Source organism: Canis aureus, chromosome 10 (assembly GCF_053574225.1).
Source record: "Canis aureus isolate CA01 chromosome 10, VMU_Caureus_v.1.0, whole genome shotgun sequence".
In the NCBI taxonomy this organism is placed as follows: Eukaryota; Metazoa; Chordata; class Mammalia; order Carnivora; family Canidae; genus Canis; species Canis aureus.
In genome coordinates this window covers 29,630,380-29,652,990 of record NC_135620.1, presented here as the reverse complement: position 1 = coordinate 29,652,990, position 22,611 = coordinate 29,630,380, and positions in this window count along the sequence as shown.

Sequence of the window (22,611 nt, the reverse complement as noted above, 5' to 3'; positions counted from 1 at the left end):
TGCCGTTGTAGTAGCAGAGCATCCACAGACAATATGTAAATAAATTGATATAACTGTATTCCAATAAAATTTTATTTATAAAAACAGGCAGTAGGTTAGATTTGACCCAAGGGCCATAGTTTGCTGACCCCTGAACCAGATAATTGGGTGTATAGATCTATCTGGTTTACTCCCATTCAGTTGGGGTCCCCTGGAGGAAATGGTCTCTAATTCCCTGTGGCAGACTTCAACTTTATTTTTTTTTTAAGATTTTATGTATTTATTCATGAGACAGAGAGAGAGAGAGAGAGAGAGAGAGAGAGGCAGAGACACAGGCAGAGGGAGAAGCAGGCTCCGCGCAGGGAGCCCGGTGCGGGACTCGGTCCCGGGACCCCGGGGTCACGCCCTGGGCTGCAGGCGGGCGCTCCACCGCGGCGCCACCCGCCGTCCCTAGACTCCAGGGGCAACCCCGGCCACTCCGGAGCACCCTCGTCACTATCTGTTCACAGTGACTGACAGCAGTAATCCCCACTCCTTTCAGGAGAAATCACAGAGGACAGTCCTCTCGTTCACAGGCCACACAGGCCAGCCTAGAAAATGCAGATGATAATCTGTCCATTCACGCGGGAGACGGACAGGAAGGTCGTACAGAGGCCAGTAGGGGCAGCGCCGGGCTCCGCGGCCTAGCGCCGCCTTCAGCCCGGGGCGTGACCCTGGAGGCATCGGGCTCCCTGCATGGAGCCTGCTTCTCCCTCAGCCTGTGTCTCTGCCTCTCTGTGTGTCTCTCATGAGTAAATAAATAAAATCTTAAAAAAAACAACAACAAAACTCCAGTATGGAAACGAAGGGGGGAAAGTTGTGCCTCCAAACACACACAGGAGAAGCCTGCCTCTCAGAAATCACAATCCAAAACTGTACCATGAATGTTTTGCTTTCTTTAGAGAAAAAAAAAAAAGTAAGTTTCTACTTGGGTCCATTGTCCTATCTGGAAATGACCACGTAAGAGAGGTGCCACATCAAGAAATGGAGTCTGAGAAATAGTGGAGATGGATAAGGATGGGAAGAAGAGTAGGGAGACAGGAATCCCCACTGAATAGTTAAAATTCCTTTTGCTGCTGCCAAGCAGTCCCTGGATTGTTACCCGCCCCCCCCCCCCTTCTTAGCACCCCCTTGGGTGCTCACAGTCATCTGGCTTCTGCCCTCATTCCACTTCCTGTGCTATGTTATGGGTTCCCATGGAGAAAACAATGCACCTGCCCCAGCACAAGCTGTTAGAAGTCCCCAGAGAGGGACCTAGTGTCGGAGCTCAGCCAAATCCCGTGGCTGACACAGAGCCACAACCGCCCCCAGTGCAGCTGTCTATCCTGTCCCAGAGCACTTCCTTAAGGTAATGGTGTCTGCCCAGGGCCGCAGGACCTCTGGCTTCTTGAGAGGCAATTTTATCTGGAAGATAATGAATCCCCAGGCCATGCAAAGTAGCAAGCAAGCAAAGAAACAAAAAGGCTACATCCTGTACTGTGGCTGACTTTGGGGGGCGGGAGCCGGGGCAGGTGAAGGCAGCAAGGTAGAGATTAAACACTAGGCAGCTGCCTCTGATCAGGACCTCTCACTTACTCTTACCTTTTTCTTTTGGATTCCACCAGTAGAATAGAAAGAGCACCTGCTGTGAGCCTGGCGGACACAGAAGTGAATAGGACAGGTGCAGCATGCCCTATGCAGCCTACCTCCAGCGTGGGATCCAAAAGTAAACAAGCAATGCACCAGACAAAGCAAACTGATCCCAAAGCAAAGTCCCAAACTGATCGAGCACCAGAATCATCTGGAGGCTTATTACCCCACAGATTTCAGGGCCCAATCCCAGGGTGCCTGATTCAGGAGGTGTGAGTGGGGCCTGAGAATCTGCATTTCTCCCAAATGCCCAGGTTGTACTGCCTGAGGACCAGATTTTGAGAAACACTGCATTATAGTGTAATTAGTGTTATGCAGGTGAATGTATAGGGCGTGGTGGGAGCATGCAGAGTGGCATCTTACACAGGCTCAGTCAAGGAAAGTTCCAGTGGGCATTGGCCACTGCTGAAATGTGTTCCAGGCAGAGAGAAAAGCATATGCAAAAGAATAACAACAAGACTGGAGCATCTATGGGAGGATAAAATCAGTTCAATGTGGCTGTAATTCAGAGACCCTCAGGGGCCATGGTGAGAGCAATGTTAAGGAAATAGTACCTCCTTTGGATTTACTCAAATACCTAGTGGAAGCACATTGTAAAACTAGGAAAAGTAAATGTCCATTTCTGTGTAAGCACAGAGGTTTCTTTGAACACACACACATAAAACAGAAACTCTCAGACTTTGGGCATTGTGCTTATTTCCTTCCTGAGATTCAAAATGTGGCACCAAACTGCTCTCCCTCATAAAATAAGACAGACTAGTGTCTCACTTCTAACAAATAGAAAGTAATATTATGCCATTTTTGAGGTTAGATCATAAAAAGGATAGCTTCCTCCCAGGTTTCTCTTTCTCTTAAATCACTCACTCTGAAGGAAGCCAGCTACTGTGTTGTGAGGACACCATGCAGCCTGGAGAGAGGCCCCAGCAGGGAAAAACTGAGGCTCCTCGCCCACAACCATCTCTAACTTGCTAACCATGTGAGGGCCCACCTTGGAAGTGAGCCTCATGCTCCACTTGGGCCTTCAGATGATAGTCCCCCCAGCTGACAGCTAGATGGCAACCTCATGAGAGATTCCAGTCCCCACCAGGATATGCCAAATCCTGACCCATGCAACTGTGAGCGTAACAAAGTTTTATCACCGTTTAAGTCACTAAGTTTGGGAGTAACATGTGGCAATAGATAAACTAATAAGGATAACACTTATATCAAAAAAAAATCAAGAATTTAGAAATAAATCTAACCAAACATACCTAAGAACACTGCAAGGAGAATTAAAATCATTATTATTTTTTAAAGATTATATTTATTTATTAGAGACACACACAGAGAGAAACAGCAAGAGAGAGAGAGAGAGGCAGAGACACAGAGGGAGAAGCAGGCTCCATGCAGGGAGCCGGATGTGGGACTCCATCTCGGGTCTCCAGGATCACGCCTGGCGCTAAACCGCTGAGCCACCAGGGCTGCCCGAGAATTAAAATAATTGTTAAGAGATATTAAAGAATATCTAAATGAATGGAAAGAACTATCCCACATTCATAAATATGAAGCATCAAGATGTTGATTCTTCTCAAATTTGTCTATAGACTTAATACAGTTCCAGTTAAGCCCAGGAATGTTTACCATGGAGCTTGATAAGCAGATTGTAATGTTTATAAGGAAGAATAAGGCCCAAGAGTAATGAGAATCTTTTCCAAGTAGCTAAGTAAAGAAAGAGCCTCATCCTAGCACATATCGACACTGAATAGGTACCTGGCTTAAAGCTGGTATAGTTTGAGCGCATCTCAAGTCTCTGTCAGGAATTCCATGCTCTGTCTACAGCATGTAGCTCTAGAAGGACATAGGCTTGGTGGCTGGTGGCAGCCACTTTGTGCCTCCAAGAACCTGATTGAGAATGCCCTCAACAGAAGAGAGTGTGAGCCCAAAGATGAGAAAAAAGACCAGTCATTTAGAACTGCTCCTAAAGCAGGTCTACCTCTAGATTTTCGGTTATATAAGTGAAAAATCCTCTTTTGGTTTAAGCAAGCTTGGATTGTCTTCCAGCAGTTGCAACAGGTAATATTGTGACTGACATTCTTACCCACTGTATACTCATCAAACAACCTGAAATTCTCCCGTTCCTTAGCATTCCTGATGCAGGGATCCTCAAACAACTGTCTGTGGGCCACATCCGGCCCATCATCTATTTTTGTAAATAAAGAGGGACTGGAACCCAGCCATCCCATTCATTTGCACATTGCAGGCTGCTTTTGTGCTAAACCGGCTGAGGTGAGCAGCTGCCACAGAGTTCATTCTGCCCACAAAGTCTACGCTCTTGACTTTCCAGGGCGTCTGAGCCCTGCTCGATATCATCCTGCCGATTTAAATTTACTCTTCCCAGTCCCACATTCTGAAGAGTCAGAGGTCTATAAAATGGTGGGGGTGGGGGGGGGGATGTTTCCTGAGGTGACTCTGGAAACATGTCTCATAATCCTTTCAAATGAGTGCCTGTTAGTGTGGACTCATTTGACAGTTGTTCTTCTTTTCAGGCTGGTCTCCTTCAGACAGAAGTCTCTGACCGCTGGCCCTGGATCCCCACTCATCCTCCGCTGCCTGCTCACCCTACCACACTTCCTAATTAGGAGCTACTGCCCATTTCCCCAGAGTCTAGTGACTGTGGGGCAGTAAAGGTCACTAACAGGGTTGAGAAAACAGTCCGTCAGCCCTACTGTCGATCCCACTGTGAACTGCCCTGAGCGGTGGAGGTGGCTGCTCAGCACATTGTGGGCCTCAGGGTTGGCCGCACAGAGCTTCAAGATCAGATAAGCCTGCTCTGACCAGCGGATGCAGAATGCTTGGAAGAGGCTGGCTTCCTGGGTAGATGAGATACTGGGGTGCCCACATGAGTCCATCTGCCCAGTGTGTAAATGATGGGTGCTGAAGAAAGCCCACAGCTGAAGACTCCTTCCTTTTTTCCAGGGCAGAGCCAGCCAGGAACCCCAGCCATTGCTCCCTCCTCTACCATTCAGCACAGGCTTTTAAATCTGACAATACCAGGGAATTTCATGTTCTCAAGATGGACTTTTATACAGAAAAAAAATGATATTCAGAAGTTCCTTAAGCTTTTTTGAAATAATATTAAATTTATTCAAGTTAAGTGAAGCTAGTCCTTCCTTAGGCTTTTATGTTCAATTTACCAACTTTATTATTTTACATATAATTCCAATAAATCTGACAATCACTTTTAGGGGCCTTTGGTTAAACTTTGTCCCATTTACAAACTTAATCATCATTTTAAATAGTATTTATAAATTTAATGTATTCTATTTTGTTAAATTATTCTTTATTTTTGTTAGGGTAGCTCATACATATAACTCGCAAATAGTACAAAAAATCTTGTGACATAAAAATGGTTCCCTTGTTCCCCTATTCCCATACTCTCTCTGCTTTTCCAGAGATCGGCTACTTTTGACACCTTCAGCCATTTGTTTTGGAATATACACTTCTCCATTTACCTAAATAATATGCATATACTGCTCACTTTTGGTAGCTCAATTTGACCCACTTCTCCTGATGCACAATAACTGATGAGGATTTTGCTTTCTCATGCCACCTTTCCTCTTGCTTCTCCAGACCACTGTCTCACTACAGTGACATCAAGATCTTTGGTTGAAGCAATTCTCAGTGGTCACATTATTTGTCTATGTAAACGTTATTCTAAGCTGAACTTTGTAGGGCACTATGACTGTTTTATTTCCCATTTTTTGCTTTCCCTGAAGTTAGCAATTGCTTGACTTTTAAAAAAAATTTGCTAAGTTTTTTGTTTGTACATTTTGCTAATTCTACCCACAATTTCCACAAATCTTTCAGGACAATATTTCATAAATTTTATCATGTCAGGATCTAACACTGCCTTACTGCCCTTTTTCCCCTTGGAGACTTCCCTCCTAGAGAATTTCATTCTCCCTCAACCTGGGCTGGTTTAGGCCTGCCACATACCATCACTCATGACTTTTCTTTACTGTCATCTCAGGAATTCCCTTTGTCTTCTCATGAGTAGGAAGCCTGTATCCTGAATCTCAGGTCTTCCTCCTTCTTGGAAGAAACAAGATCTCATGTCCTGAGATCTATCTCATGTCTCCCTCTATCCCCTATTTTGCTGGAGTCTGTCCTTCAGTAGTTTAGCTGATTTAGAAAGAGAGTATTCTGGACAATGATGTGCTGATGTCAATTTGTCTACTTCTTGAGTCTCACTGCTTGGGCCTCAGTGGGTATCCTCCCTGTGTGGGGTTCCCACCATCTCCCTTCACAGCCATCCTGATGATTCCCCTTACTGCGTCTTATGCTAGACCACAGTTTTCTTATCCCTGTTCAATTTATATAATGGAACACTTCAGAATTACCTCTTCCTCTTTAAATCCTAATCATTCTCAAATGTCCAACATTCTAACACAGAGCTGACTGACCCATTTTCTTACCCTAAACAAAAATCAGAATATAGGAACTCAACATTTCCACTCATTTTCTGATAGGGTGAACTAATTCCCTTATTTCAATGATTGCGCACATCCTCCAGTAGTTCCCTGAGTATGTGTGCTTAGGAACTAAATGTGTTGATATTTCTGTGTCTGAAAATATCACCTTTCTTCCTTCACATTTAATTTTGGTTACTCTGGATAGAAAATTCTAAACTGGAATTTATTTTCTCTCCAAATTTTGAAGTCATTGTTTAGTTGTCTTCTAGTTTCTATATAGATGTTGCAAATTAGTTCCTGAAATTTTATTAATTTATTTCTAGCAGATATGTGTCTCTACAATTCTGATAGTCTACAGAGTAATGACTCCATGTAGATTATCTTCATTGATCACGCTGGGAATCTGATAAGTCCTTTTATTTTATTTTATTGTAATTTTTATTTATTTATGATAGTCACACACAGTGAGAGAGAGAGAGAGAGAGAGAGGCAGAGACATAGGCAGAGGGAGAAGCAGGCTCCATGCACCGGGAGCCGGATGTGGGATTCGATCCCGGGTCTCCAGGATCACGCCCTGGGCTAAAGGCAGGCGCTCAACCGCTGCGCCACCCAGGGATCCCTGATGAGTCCTTTTAATCCAAAGACTCCTGTCCTACAGATCTGGGAAATTTTCTTAATCATTTTTGATTAATTCACTATTTTTTTTTCTTTCTGTTTCTTTTCTTCTAGAACTTCCACTATTTGGATGTTGGTTGTCCTAAATTGTTCCCCTATTGTTTTTCTTTTATCTTTTTTTTTCCATCTTCATTATTTTGTTCATTAGCACCTTCATTTCCCCACCCTTTTGATTTCTTTCATTAGTGCCATCATGTTTTTCATTTCTAAGAACTTTTTTTTTATTCCTTGAATGTTCCTTTTATCCCACCTTGTTCTTTTCTCATGAATGCAATATCTATGCTTATCTCTGATTGTTGTAACAATTATGTTTTTTGTAAGTTTTGTATCCCTGTGTAGTCTCTGCTCACTCCTATTGACTAGTTTGATTGTCTTGGTCTCTGTTTTTCATATTAGAGCCACTTCTCAGATGTCTGGCAACCCCTGCCTGTCTGCTCATGTCTAGAAGTGAGTAAGTAAACAGCAGATTGGAAGTCCTGAGCATATGAGTGGGGATTTGTTGACTTTGACCTTCACTTAGGTGGATCTGGCTAAGCCACTGATGAGGAATCCCAATGCTGCCAACCCAAGGTCTTTCCTCTTAGGCTGGTTAGATTTCCCAGAGTATATTTTTCCAATCTCTGCCTTCAGGAGAAGCTTAGCTCTCAGTCATGTGCATATATTAATTTACTCTTTCTTCGATACACTCATGCTGTCACCTATGGCTTGTTGTTCTCCAGTGCAGAGTCCTTCTGTTTGGTTCTGCTCAGAGAAGACTCTATGTTTATTATACCAGAGAAGGGGAGAGGCACTTACCCAGAGACTTGTGATCTCTGAGTACTGTCAACCAATGTCTCTTTTTTGGTCACTATCCCCCACCTTCCTCCCTAGTTTCTGCTCTAAGTCTTTTTAGGGTTCTGTGGTTTAGATCAGGATATTCTTGGCTCTCTTCATTTCAGGCTTAAAATTCAGATTTCTAGCTTCTGCTAAGTAAATTAACAGTCATCTGTCTGTTTTTCAGCTTCCAAAATTTACTGCCATTTTTCCTTGCCTTTTCTCCCCATCCTTATGGACTTTGGTTTAAAAAAAAAAAAAAAAAAAAAAACTCCTTTGCTATGGTTTTATTAGGACTTCAAAAGAGAGGACATTATGTGGGTATTAGATCGACCATCATTACCATCCTGTAGCCTTTTTATTTTTTTTCCTTTTTTTAAAATAAATTTATTTTTTATTGGTGTTCAATTTGCCAACATACAGAATAACACCCAGTGCTCATCCCGTCAAGTGCCCCCCTCAGTGCCCATCACCCATTCACCCCCACCCCCCGCCCTCCTCCCCTTCCACCACCCCTAGTTCGTTTCCCAGAGTTAGGAGTCTTCATGTTCTGTCTCCCTTTCTGATATTTCCTACCCATTTCTTCTCCCTGTAGCCTTTTTAAACATACCAATCATCTGACTTAGTTTATAAAACTAGGTGCTTAACCCTTATAAGGCTATCAAATTAAGTTTTAATTATCATATGTTCCAATGAAGTTATAAAGTAACTTCAACCTAAAATCATAAATTTAAATAAATTAACTGAAGTATACATATTAAATTAGAATTAACAGACATGCTTTTATTCTAACAGGCTAAATTATTTCTAAGTTTTGTAAATGATAAAATATTCACAGATCCCTTAATGCAAAAATATTAATAATGTATATTTAGTTTTCTTTAAAAATTCTGCTCTTAATTATATATCTGAAGTTAAAAGATGCCCATTTTATAATCCGAAACGATTTTGGGATTATCTTCCCAAGTACTTTTGGACTTGCCATTCTTTTTTTACTGTGGTTTATTAACTACAGAAGAGGTTCCTTGTGGGATGATGACTGAATTTTTGCCACAGCATTGATAGGACACACAGTCCCATGTGTCTATGGCAGGGATCATTACTTGATTCTTTCACCTCCTTAGGCACAATTTGCTATGTCTACCAAGCTGCTATATTTTTTTAAATTTTGCATTTCTTTGGCTTTTATAAGATTTAAATTGTTTTTAATGTGTTATCTCTGAACACATTTGAACTGGAAGGAATCCTACAATCTTTTTATCTTCTCCCAATTAGGGCTAGGCCTCTTCTAGGAAGCAAAATGTCCTCCAGTAACTCTCTTGATCCCCCTCATTGGTTGCAGTTTCTAGGGTTATTCTGTGGACATAATTAAAGGCAAAACTAGAAGAGCTAAGGCAAAAAAAACAAGATTCAATATAAAACAGTGTCTGGGGAGATGTGATCTCTGTTGCATCCTTTCACATGTAACCCCTGGGGGCTTTATTACCAAATGTAAAATGTGTTTGGTGGGGTGTGAATCTATCAGGCCTCCTCCTGGAGGACTGTGGGAACACAGGACAGGAGGAAAATGTGCCTAATTGTTGGGCTGTGACTCAGTATAGACCAAATGCACTAAATGGAGCCAAAAAGAGGGAAATGGGAACTATCCCGATGTCACCTTCATGTGAGCCTCACAGGAGCTCAATGGAAAATAGCCTTATGAAGGGTCAAAGCTGGTCAGAGAAGAGTAAGGCTGTCAAGACTGATTTTGAACACAGAATGTGGTCGTACACAAACAGAACGTTTGCTGGAAGATTGAGGCCCTGGCAGGAGACTGATGCCACCTTTTATGTGTACTGCAGGAAAAAAGATCTGACAAAACTAGCTTTAGTCTCTTTACTACAAGGCAATTGTGGTAAACTACTACAACTACAACTATTACTACAACTTCAAGTCAAAGTTATGACTATGAAACTATCAAACCCACAAATTCCATGGAAGGCAACTAATTTCGAGTAACAGTGTTTCTATTGACATCCACTCCTCTTCTAATGACCCAGCAACTGCCTCAGCACCTTTAATGTGTATCTTCTCCATATTGTGCTTTCTGTTTTCTCATAATTTTGATTTATCCCAATTTCAGCTGGTTAATGACCCTTCATGTCTTGTGAGATACATACTTTCAATCTCAGATCTTCTCTATTTCAACTTCCTGAGGGCAAAACTCTCACTGCTCTTGCTCCTTCCTGTCAGAGCAGAGTCTCTAGCACCACATAAAACCATGGGCCACTGTTTTTAGCCAAGGTTTTACCTGCCTTTGGGTCAGACTCCACTTCTGGCCCAATCAGCTGTAGCTGGTGTGAGACCATGATGCTGGGTTAAATGGTGGTAATAATAGGGCTGTTTCTTTTAGAAAAATGGAAGGATATGGTAGACACAATGATGGATATTTCTGGTCACATGGCTTGGAGGCCAAGGAAGGAACAGAGCCTGCCCTCTCTCCTTTTCATCAAGAAAAGCATTCACAAGACTGAAAGATAGGCTCCCTAGGAGTGCCTATAGGTGAACCAGAAACAAAGGCTTTCTTTATCTGCCTTTACTTATGTCTAAAGAGAAATATTGAAGATTTGAGGCTTGGAAATAGACTTCTTCTGGATTTGAACACTAGCCTAATTAGAGGTTTTGCCCAATGACCTTTGTCTTCCTTGTTGCTGCTCTCGTGTTTAAGGGCTTGAGATGTTTTCTAGTTAGAATGGCTCTGGAAATCCTACAGGAATGAGGATGGGCCAGAGGTCAGGGAGAGGATGTTTCCTACTCAAGGCTTATTCCAATTTTAAAGAACAGAGAAGGAACAATACTTCCAGGTTTCACTCTAAATTAATTTCACTGAGCTTCCCATGGTGGGATATAGCAGGATTCAGGCCAGAAGTGTTGCCAGAGTTAACAACTGAACCACTGGCTGAAACATTTTCTGGTGAGCTCTCTGGGACGCCAATAGGTAAGCCACAAAGTACATCATTGTGATGGACTTGAACATGAGTGTTGACCAAGATAAATATCACCATAAATCTATGACTGTCAAGTCACCTTTTGCTGTTTGAGCTAAAGGGTGGCATGGTGAGATTGGAATTTGTGCCCCACCCCAAGTCTCTGGGCCAAGGCAAAAGAGTTCTCCTGGTGCTGGCACTTGGCCCATGGTGGGCACATTGGGCTTCTGACGGCTCACGCAGCTTTTCTTGCAGCTTTTCTTCCCTCTGGCAGACTCTAGAGCTCCATTGATTGCTCCCAGGACCTCACTGTTCTTTCACATGGATTTCTTCTTCACCAGGATACTGAAGAATAAAGGAAAAGAGATTCCTCCCTTCTCTTCCTGCTCACTTTCTAGCCCATTTTCCTGCTATAATCACAAGAAAACAGGGGTAGAGAAGCCTTAAAGGACTTAAAGTCTTATTAATAACGGGTCTTCATTAAGATGTGAATGGCAGTGACCTGGTTTCTTCTTTGTTAATTCACCACACTACATTGTCTTGGGCATAGGTCCAGCCCAGTGATGCCCTTTCACTGGCCAACAGGGAAGGACAACTGTAGTTGAATATAGACCAGTTTGTTCTTCAAGACTTAAAGACTTCTTTACATCTCAATGATCTCCCCTCAAGAAGAAGAATAAGAACAATAATAGGGACACCTCAGTGGCTCAGTGGTTGAGCCTCTGCCTTGGGCTCAGGGCGTGGTTCTGTGGTCCTGGGATCAAGTCCCTCATCAGGCTCCCCGCATGGAGCCTGCTTCTCCCTCTGCCTGTGTCTCTGCCTCTCTGTGTGTTTCTCATGAATAAATAAATAAAATCTTAAAAAAGAAGGAGAAGAAGAATTAAGAGGAGGAGGAGAGAGTAGTATTTACTAAGACAAGTGCTGTGCTAAGCTTTAATGTACATATTTTATTTAACCCTCATAATAGCCCAATGAACTAGATAGTATCTCTATTTTAAGAGACATAGAGATGGTAATAAGTTTGACCAAGGTTACTCAACAAGTAAAGAGTAGAGGCAGAATTCAACCTCAGGTTTATCTAACTCCAAAAAACTGCATCTTTGTAAAGATAATATATTCTTGTTAAAATATCCGTCTCCTAAGGAAAGTACAAAGACAGTGAAAAAATCACATGTAATTTCATTGGTCACTATCAACATTTGGTATATTTCTTTCTTTCTTTTCTCCTCCTATGCATCCACATGGACATTAGATAGATATTAGTTCATATATCAAATAATTTTTGAGCGTCTGCTAGGTCCTGTTGTAGGTCCTATTCTACATGCTGGGTAGGCCAAGTCCCCATCCTGGAGGAGCTTACATTCTAGTGGGGGAATCAGAAATAAATAAATAAATAAATAAATAAATAAATAAATAAATAAATAAATACATTTATGCTATAATTTTGTGCTAGATGTATGCCATATGCGGTTTATGCAGGTTGTGCACTGCAGACTTCCAGGGGAGCCAATCACACTGCAGTTAATGTGAATGACCTTCACAGAAGCTGGGCACAACTCCTATACTGAACACAATGGATAATAACAGGAACATAAAGCAACATAAAGGAGGAATATTATTTTATTGAATGAGAAGTCAGAAAATACTTCTTTGATTAAGGAATATTTAAGAGTTACCTACAAATAATGAGAGAGCAGTTTCAGCAGGAATCTGAGAGAAGAGACTTCTAGGGAGAGGATAGCAAATGCAAAAACCATAATGTTCTGGGCATGATCAAGAAACAGCAAAGAGGCTGCCACGGTGGAGAGTAGTGATCAAGAGGAAAAGGGTGGGAGAAAAGGTCAGAAAGGTAGTGGGGGCCAAATCTCAGGGCCTTGTGTGCATGATTAGGGCCTGGGGTTTTATTCTGTATGATGGAAGCCACTGAGAGTTGTAAGCAGGGATGGATGTCTTAAAAGGACAAGTCTGGGTGTTCTGTAGAGAAAACAAGCAGTGAGACCAGGTAGGACTAAAAAGACAGTGATATTGGTGGCAGAGACTAGGTGAAAGCTATGTAGTGATGAGAAGGAGTCAGATTCAGGAAGTTTTAAGGTGTCGCTGGCAGTGAGAGTGAATTTCAGATAGTACCAGCAAGAGTTGTTGATGCATTGCTGTGGAATGTGAGAGAAACAGGAGTCAAGATGACCTGAATGAGTAGAGGGGGGCTTTAGGGGTTGTGGGCAGTAAGGGTATATGAAGTGGGGAAAGCCACAAGTTTCACTTGGAGAATTAAGTTTCAGATGCCTATTAAGCATCCAAGCAGAGATGTGTTGAAACTGGAGATATTATTCTGGAATTTACAGGTTATACATGGTGTTTATAACCATGCACCTGAATGAGATTCCCTACAGAGAATACAGAAAAACAGAGGCCTGTTTACTCCAGGAACTGGACCCTGGAGTAAAGCAACATTGAAAAGTAAGGAAAATTATGAGAATCCACAAAATCATCTAAGAAAGAATAGCCAGAGAAGTAAGGGAAAAGCCAGAAGGGTCTCATGTCCCAGAAGGCAAATAAGAAAAGTTACTGTGATCAGCAGTAACAAAGGCTGCTGAAAGGTTAAATACGATGAGGAGTGGAAACTGACCATTTGATTGACCAAGTAGAGCCAAATTTGGCATTGAGGACCTAATGAGAGTAGTTTTGGTGGAACAGGAGGAATAAAAACATGATCCGAATGAACTTAAGGAAGAGTGACTGGAGAGGAAATGGGGGCAAATGTAAATAACTGTTTCAAAAAGTTTTGCAGTGAAAGGAAGCAGAAAGATGACAAGGTAATGGGTAGGAGAGCGGAAGTCAAGAAAGGTTGTATATTCTATTTTAGCTTTTGGATGAGTCATAGTATGGCAGGTTTTTGAGGTGATAGTTATAATCCAGAAGAGGGGAGAGGATGATAACGAAGGAAAGAGGATGTAACAACTGGACCTATACACTAAATGATGAACGAATTGAATTTTGTGCACAGAGTGTTGGGTCTTTCCTAGGATAATGAACATTTATTAATTGTAATAGAAGGGAATATAGAGAAATTTGTAATAGGCTCATACTGTACATGCTCTCTTAAAATCTACTGATTAATTGGCTATATTATAATGATACTACTTAACAAATAAGCTTAGACAAATACCATGGATTTACCATGCTTCAGAGCATGCCTCTTCCATAATTTATCAATCCCCTCTTCTTGGACATTTAGGTTGTTTCCCAATTTTCCACTATTAGAAACGATGACAAACCAGGCTCTTCACTTCTGGTATCCTGATTGCATGTTTATTGCAGGTCATCCTGAGCCAGTTGTCAGCAGGCAGCTGCCTTGCCCAGGCTCAATCCAGCCTCTGAGACTAGAACTCTGCTCTACATTCAAGATCCAACACATAGATGGCAAGAATCACTTGGTTCCCCTGCTAATTTTGTCACTTTCACCACTCTCAGCTTCCACCAGCCAGAGGGATGTGCCTTTCTGTGGCAGGTAGGACACAGGAGAGTTGAAACAGACACTGCTTCTGTACTCTCTGGAACTCACAAATGCTAAAAAATTTGGAAAGTGCCATGAGGTCATAGCCTCTAGCCCTGGAAGTTTTGAAACTGTTTTTAGGCCTATATTTTAAATATTTTCCTTTAAGAAATAGTTTTAGAGATGGAGAGTGAAACTGGAGAAAACCAAATAGTTTGTTCTGAATTTCTCAGCAAAGCTGCGAGACATGTTGGGAATTCCTCTCTGGCCTGTCTGGCTCTAAGCATCCCTCCCCCGCCCCTCTCTTTCCACTGCATGTGTCTCACGACCCCTACCCCCTTCTCAAGCTTCCCTGGGGAATAATAGCAAAGCAAACCTCCTGGGAACTGAGTCCACTCTGAGCCAAAGCCTCAGGGCTCCTCCAAGTGAGGGCCAGAGCCCTTCCACCTTTATCTGCAATCTTGCCTTCACAAGCTCTGTGAAGCTACACAGGCTGCTTCCTGGCCCTCAATCAACCCTGCAATTTTCTGTTTCCTTTCCTTCCTTCATGTCCTTCTTGGTTCCATGTGCTGCAGTCCCACACACTCTTTAGGCCTGACTCATTTGTCTCTTCCTCCAGGAAGCTTTGCCCAAAGTCATTGGGCTTGCCCACCTCAGAACTCCTGTTCTCGTCTTATGAGCCTTAACACTTATTATCTTGTTTGAATGTCATTTTTCATATACCTTATGTCTTCTCCCACCAGACTAGAAACTCCCAGAAGGAAGGGATCATATCTAAATCACCTAAGTAACTCTTATACACCTGGCCCAATAATGGGCACAAAGTAAGCCCTTGTTACAAGCTTTAAGGATGGATGGATAGAGGAATGGGTGAATGGGTAAATGAATTCCCTACCGATTGAGAACTTAATAACTTTTTTGATGAATGTATTTTGTTTCACTTAAACTCTAGAACCTATCCTTACTGGCATGGTTATATAGAGCTATCCTTAAGTGCCTGGAAATTCTTCATTCAATGTCCCTCTTCTGTTTCTGTTGCTGTTAGCAACCCCGTTCCTCCAGCTCACCTCCTTCCTAGCTTCTTAAAGTTCCAACTCTAGGTTTTCCATAATTATTTCACTCAAATATTTCTAGCTGAGAAGTCAGGTAATCAGTACCTAAAATATAGTCTTTGCCAGGGGGATCTGAATTCTAATAGGACACTCCAAAGGCAGAAAGTATATAGGTTTCTAGTAATGAAATTTTAGACACCACGATGGAGGTGGGTAGAAAGCCTAATTGCTTGCTTCCTGGCTGGTAAAGGTGGCCTTTTGGCCCGGCTCCCTGTGAGGGAGTAGGAATTAGCATGAAAAGTCCACATCACTGCCTCCCATCTCTACCCTGACCCAGGAAATGAGAGGAGAACATCTCAGAGCTAATGGCTCTGTGGATAGATACCCTTGGCCATGCCACAGATCTTAGCTGGCATCGCCTTACAGCTGCAGAGGTCATAGCCCCCAAAAGCAGTACCCTCAAGAGTTCAAAAATACTAGTATGGCTCAGTCCCTGTCCTAACTAGATATCCAAGAGCAGAGTTAGGGGCCCTTGCCAGAGACCTCCAGTTGGGCAGGTAGACACCCATCTGCCCTTCTGGGCCCTTTCCCCAGAAGTAGGACCTCAAAAAACTCAAAGGTGAGTTTCCTGAGCTTGAGAGGGGGCAGGAAAAATGAGCTGGGAGACAGGACCTGCTGCTACCCTTAGCAACTGAGCCCCAAGCTATCTCTAGGGAAGGAGCCCCCTTTACCTGAGCCAGCCTGGTCTTTGCTAGCATCCCACTCTGAGTCAGAGTCCAAGAGGAATCTTCTGAGCACCTGCTCTGTACTGATCTTTGGGTTCAGTAAGGCTATAAAAGAAGGGCTTCTTCACTTCAAGAAAGGCATTCAGTGCTAATGAACAAAATGCATGGGGCTGGGTTCTAAACCTGATTCCATCATTACTAGCTATGTGACGGTGAACAAAATGTGCAACTTTTATCAGCCTTCATTACTATAAAATTATACCAAAACAGAACCTACATCATTGACTGATGATAAGAAATGTAAGGCACCCACCACAGGGCCTGGATTCATAGTATGAATTCTAGTAATGTTAGCAGTTGTTAAGGAGATTATAGTCTGGCTCTCAGGATGTTAAAAATGATATTTAAGCAACTGACACAGGACAGAGAAGTAACATTCCTAACACTCATATATCACCACTACTAACTCAATTTTGGATCTGTACCCTTACCGTTCTCCATGAGAGCTGGTACCAGCCACTGATGCCTGCTGCTCTTCTGTTCTGGAATTTAAGACCCTCCAGAGCAAGTCCTGATCTTGCATTCAGTCTTCATCTCTCAACTTTCTTCCAATAACAGACACTTTGGCCATCCCTAAACACTCCCCCACTGTTATCTATCCTGTCCCTGAGTTCTTGGCTGTCAGTGCTGCCACCAGCTTCAGCATCCTCCACATCAATCAAGCCCTAAATCCTAAAGCCACCTCCTCCAGGATGTCTCTCCAACCTCCTAAGTGGAATACAACTTGTCTTCCTCTTAGCTTCTACAGCACATTAAAGGTTAGTAAATCTAGAAGTCTCCCTATTTTGTCAAGTCTCCTTTTGCAGTATAAACACATCAAGGGCCTAACAAATTTCCTCTAAGTTTAGAATACTTTGAGTATAATAATACACCAAGAAGGGACACAGGACATAATTAAACCTCCCCTGCTTAGTCATCAGACTCTGGGCCACGTGCTTTATTCCCAACAGCAGGTGCAAGCCTTCAGTGCCTAGTTCCAAGCTACCTATGGCTTTCTCACCCCTTTGCAGGCCTTGGGGAAGTAGAAATCTTTCTATCTGTATTCTACATGTATCTTGATACATCCTGGCTATCCTCACACCCACAGGATGCTCCTCTCACTTTCCTGCTTTACTTTTCTGGCCCTAAAACTGCTCCCAATACATGCTTCATTTACTGTTCACACCAGTTTCCACGTTTCTCAGATTTTTAAAACATAGACTTCTGTCTTTGAAACTAAGTTAACCCCAGAGCCAGACATCCTTGGGCACCTCTCTGATCAAGCCCTGCATCCAGGCTACATTAACCCCTGCAAAGCTCTCTGTCTTGGGCTTTTGTCAAAGGAAGCACAGGCAACTTACCCCTATGGTTTTGGTGGCGGTGTTATAGAGGGCCTTGTCACCTACATCACTGAATGTCTCCTAAGAGCTCCACATGAGATATTTCTTTAGAATTTGCTGCTAAGAAAAGCTCTTCCGTCTTCCCTGAGGAACTTTCCATAATTCTTTCTGATCATAAAGATTATGTAACAGTTCATGCCCCAGTTTTGGTTTTTAGCTACCAAGAGCTTGGCAGCAGATTTGAGGCCGTGCTAAAGGAACTTGGCTTTCTGTACAATTCCAGGGCTCCTTCCTCTAGGGTTACCTCTTGATGTCTTGAATGGTTCAGCCTGTTCTGTTTGAGTTCTTTGATTGAGTTCTTTGATTATTTTTACTTTGAGCTTCCTTGGGTGCAGGTTCCCTCTGTCCCCTCTCTCTGTCACTGGCCAGTATTTCACTATCACAGTAGAATAGTAGCCCACACAAAACTTTCCCATCCTCTCTACCTCCTTGCTCCTGGACCTTTTCTGTTCTTAAGTTCTGCTCTTCTAGAAGGCAGTGTCCAAGTTCAGGGAGTTCTAGTATTTCCGACAGAAATAAAAAGAGAGAATTGAAAAGTTAGTTGATTTTCCTCCTTTTTAAAGACAAATCAGGGGCGCCTGGGTGGCTCAGTCAGTTAAGTGTCTGCCTTTGGCTCAAGTCATGATCCCAGGGTCCTGGGAGTGAGCCCCATGTCATCACTGGCTCCCTGCTCAGCGGGGTGCCTGTTTCTCCCTCTCCCTCTGCCCTGCCGCTCCGCTCCCCATGCTTGTGCTCTTTCCCTCTCTCTGTCAAATGAATAAAATTAAAAAATCTTTAAAAAAAGAAGGGAAAATCAGTTTTATTTTTATCAAATATATACCTGATTATATCAGAGGCAATAGGTCTGCCTATCTTGTTTAAAAATAAATAAATAAAAATAAAACCAGCAATTCTCCACCTCACTATTCTTTCCCCAAAGGCAATTATTTTTACCTCTTTTAATGGATCCTTTTGTATAATCTGCTTGTAGATTATCTATACCATTTACATTATAGTATTTCTTTGGCTTTTATTTCTAGGTATTGACTTGCCACTGAAGATAAGAATATAAATCCCACTGGCCACCAACACTACCACAAGCTCTCAGCAACCAACACAAAATCTCTTGCCTCCCTCTATTCCCTCTAACCCAAGTCCTACTGTGATTTTAATTAGACCAATTTCAGTTATGTTATTATTACTTTATAAGTGTGTAGCAGAGCCTTGTAGTATTCAACAATTACTTTTCCTTTTCAAAAAAACTTTTTATTTTCCCTGAATTTAATATTTGTATTGCTTTATATTTGCTTGCTTTTTATGCTCTTGACACTAATTTAACCCAAATCTGCCCACCAGTTGTGTATCTCTCCCCTCAATACCTTCAAGCATATTAAGGATTCTGTTTTCATCTTCTTAATGAAATCTCTCCCAGAGCCTTTTGACCTGCTGAAATCTGGAATAGTTTATCTCAGGATCTATGCAGCAGGAGTAGAATGCCATAATAGCAAAGGGAAGAAACTGTTGTCTGAACCTAGTAAGAGCCATGGTGGAGGGGTCACCCAATGGGAATCATGGTCTTAAGTAGAAGACAGCTTCTGACCAACTGAGGCCAGCAGAGAGGAAGCATGGAGAATAAATACTACCACCTCAGTTTCTTCTTGCTGATCTCCTACCAGCATCTCTAGTGGTCAAACCCACTTATAAATCCCCCAGCAAGGGAGCCCAAATAATGTAGTACAGTAATGTAGATCAGTCTCCTAGGGGCACCAAGAATAGATGGAGAATAGGACTGAAGAAGCAAACTAAGAATAACTAGCAAGCCATGTCTTTCTGTTTTGGTTTACTCTGTTATTTTGGTAGACCCCATTCTCTAGTAACGTTATGAGAATGGGCACATGAGAGATAAATTACTTAGGTGTTTATAAATCTCAAAAATATCTTTTCTATCTCAAGCTAAATTGATAGTATGGCTGGCTATATAATTCAAGATTGGAAATAATTTTGCCTCTTTACTTTCTTGTCCTCTACATTTCATCATTGCTGCCGAGAAGTTTCCTGCCAGTTTAAGAGTTGATTCTTTATATAAAATCTGGAAGCTTACATGAGCTCTTAGTTTTTTTACCTATAATTCCGAAATTCCAAGGTGATGACTTTTGTATGGTTCTTTTTTCATTTCTGAATGCTGAACCTAGTTGATCCTTACCATTTAAAACTTCTGTCTCTAAGTTTGGGGAAATACCTTGATTTATTTCCCTAGTGATTTCTTCACTGTTTTCCCTTTCTGGAACCCCAATTATTTGTATCTTTAACCTCCAGGACTAGCTCTTTATCTTTTTGTCTTTTGTATTGCTTTGGTTTTTAGAGATTTGCTTAACTTTATACCAATTTTCAAGTACTTGTAGGTTCTCTGAATATTTCTTTTTGTAGTGTCTCCTTGTTTTCCCGAGGCTATTAATGGCAGATAGGTTTAAATGGATTTTTTGTTTGTTTTTAAGTTACTCTAAGTAGAGTCAATTTTCCTGAATACAATTTTCTTTTTTGTTTCGTTTTGTCTATAACTTTCATATAAAATGCTCTAGAGATTCCCCCCACATACAAGTGAGATAGAAGCTCAGTGCATCTGGGGAGGAATTGGCAACTCTGGGCTTTTCTGTCAGGTAAATGTCTTGGCCAATTTGTCATGGAATTCTCCATTGTAAGAATCTTAAGATCTTTTCTCTTGGGCTAGATCCCACTCTCCTATCTATAGACTATAAGCTTAGTTGCCAGTACATTGGGAACTAAGGAAGTGAAGAAAGCAGAGTCTCAATCAGTCTGTGATCCTTCATTTAATCTTCTTGTTTCCCACATGGTTCTGCTCCCAGTTGTGCCTCTTGTTCACTAGCCCACAGTTCTCTGTCTTATACTTTGCAGAAATTATATTTCCAGTTTTCTCCTGGGGCTGAAAAAGGTGGTCCTCCCAATGCAAGGAATTGAAAAGAGTCTCCTTAAATAATCTTTGAACAATTCTCATATTTCCATTTCTATCTTCACCCTTACTTCCAGACAAATGGAATCACCAATTCCTGAGTCTCTGGGGAGAATGCTGAGATGTCCACTGCATTGTTTCTTAGTTTGTACTTAACTAATCTTGCAACAATTTTTCTATTTTCAGCTCTACCCTCATGCCCACTCTTAGATGTATGTGGAATCACTAATTCCTGAGCCTTTCAGGGACAGGAGCATTCTGTGTGTTTAAATGGCATTATTCTATGGCTTTCTGCCATTGCCAGCTTAGGACTCAACATCCTCAAGTCTACAAAATCTTTATCCATCCTTTGGTTTTCTAGCTTTCATTTTTTTTTTAAATACTGTCTTCTCTCTCATTTCTCTTTTTTTTTGTGTTTTTATATCATTAAAAATCATTTTACTATAACTTCACTAAGCTTAAGAATAGGGAAGAGAGTAAATGCATGTGCTCCTTTCTCCCATCTTCATCTGGGAATCAAGCAACTGCTTCCCAACCCAACCCCCTAACCCCCAGCCCAGCCCTCAACTTTATTGAGGTATACTTGACAACTAAAATTGTAAAACATTTAAAATGTCCATCATGGTGATTTGATATACATATATATTGTGAGTGGATTTTTACTATCTACTTAACACATATTTCACCTCACATATTTATCTTCTTATTTTTAAATTTTTTGGTGAGGCATTTAAGTTCTATTCTCTTAGCAAATTTCAATGATTTAACACATTGTTATCAACTATGGTCACCATGTTTTATGTTAGATCCTCAAACTTCATTCATCGTATAGCTAAAGTTTGTACCTTTTTACCAACCTTTCTCTATTACCCCACCCCCAAGCTACCACTTTCCTATTCTCTGTTTCTATGAGTTTGGCTCTTTTTAGAATTTATTCCACAGATAAGTGATACCATGCTGTATTTGCCTTTCTCTGCCTCATTTATTTTACTTAGGGTAATGCCTTCCAGTTTCACCCATGTTGCTGCAAATGCCAAACTTTCCTTCTTTCTTATGGCTGAATAATATTACATTGTATGTACATAGCATATCTTCCTTATCCATTCAACTATTAATGAAAACTTAGGTTGTTTCCATATCTTGGCCAGTAATTGCTTCTTGTTGATAGGGCCAAATAAATACAGTGTAAAAAGTTCAAATAAGAGATGCCTGAGTGGCTCGGTGGTTGAACATCTGCCTTCAGCTCAGGGCATGATACTGGGTCTTGGGATTGAGTCCCACATCCGGCTCCTTGTGAGGAGCCTACTTCTCCCTCTGCCATGTCTCTGCCTCTCTTTCTGTGTGTCTCTCATGAATAAATAAATAAATAAAATCTTTTTTTAAAGGTTCAAGTAAACTTGTTGCTTGTGCACTTTTTGTACATGGGGCAGACTGAGAGAAGGTATCACACAGTGGTATTTGTTTCATAGGAGTCATTACAAGTTCATCAGGAGAGCACAATAGCATTACTCTATAGAGTTCTAGATCATGTATTTGAATATTGTTTTTCATTTCTCAAAGCATTTCCATGTATTTACCTTCTTTGGTCCCTGAAATAATTCTAAGAAGTAGACAAAGCAGGTGTTACTATCTCCATTTTACAAATGAGGAAACTGAAGCTCACAGAGATTGAATGACTTATGCAGAGGAGTCCAGCTTAGTGACAGACATGAGACTCAAACCCAGGCCTTAAAAATGAAAAAGCTATGCTTTTCTTTAGATCTATGTTTTCTCCAAGTGGTAACATTACTGCTTTTGTCACTGACCCAGAATGGTGTGTGACCCAATAGGATCACATCCATTTCCCACATAATGCCGAGATTGGCCCATGATGGTCTACATTGGCAGCATTTGTGGAGGAATAAAGAATCATAAGATTTCTGGACCCTAACTCCAAGAGATTCTGATTTATAAGGTCTGGAGTATGGCCTAAGAATCTGGATTTTTAAAATAGCTCCCTAGATGACTCTGGCATATAGCTTGATTGAAAATCACTGCCCTAAAGGACCTGGAAGTGGTCTAGAAGGGTCCCCCGGTCTTCAAGGTGGGGATAATCAAATGGCAGTTCTTGAAATGTAACAATTTAGCTGTCTAGGCAGCAGCCATCCAGTCCGTCACAGTCTAAGCTAATAGTTTCTTCCCTTCTGCTCTTCTTCCCTGTGGCCCTTGGCAGAGCTCACTTCTGCTCTCATTACCTGGGCTGCCCACTTATATCATGGAGACTCCCTTGCCAGCTCCCTCAGTTGCTCCATTTCAGCTTGTGGGACTTCAGGGACATAACTTCCTGAAAAAATTAAATTGAAAAACTTCTTCCTTGATAACTTAGGACCTTGTATAGAACTTCGCTCTCCTAGGAGCCAAAGG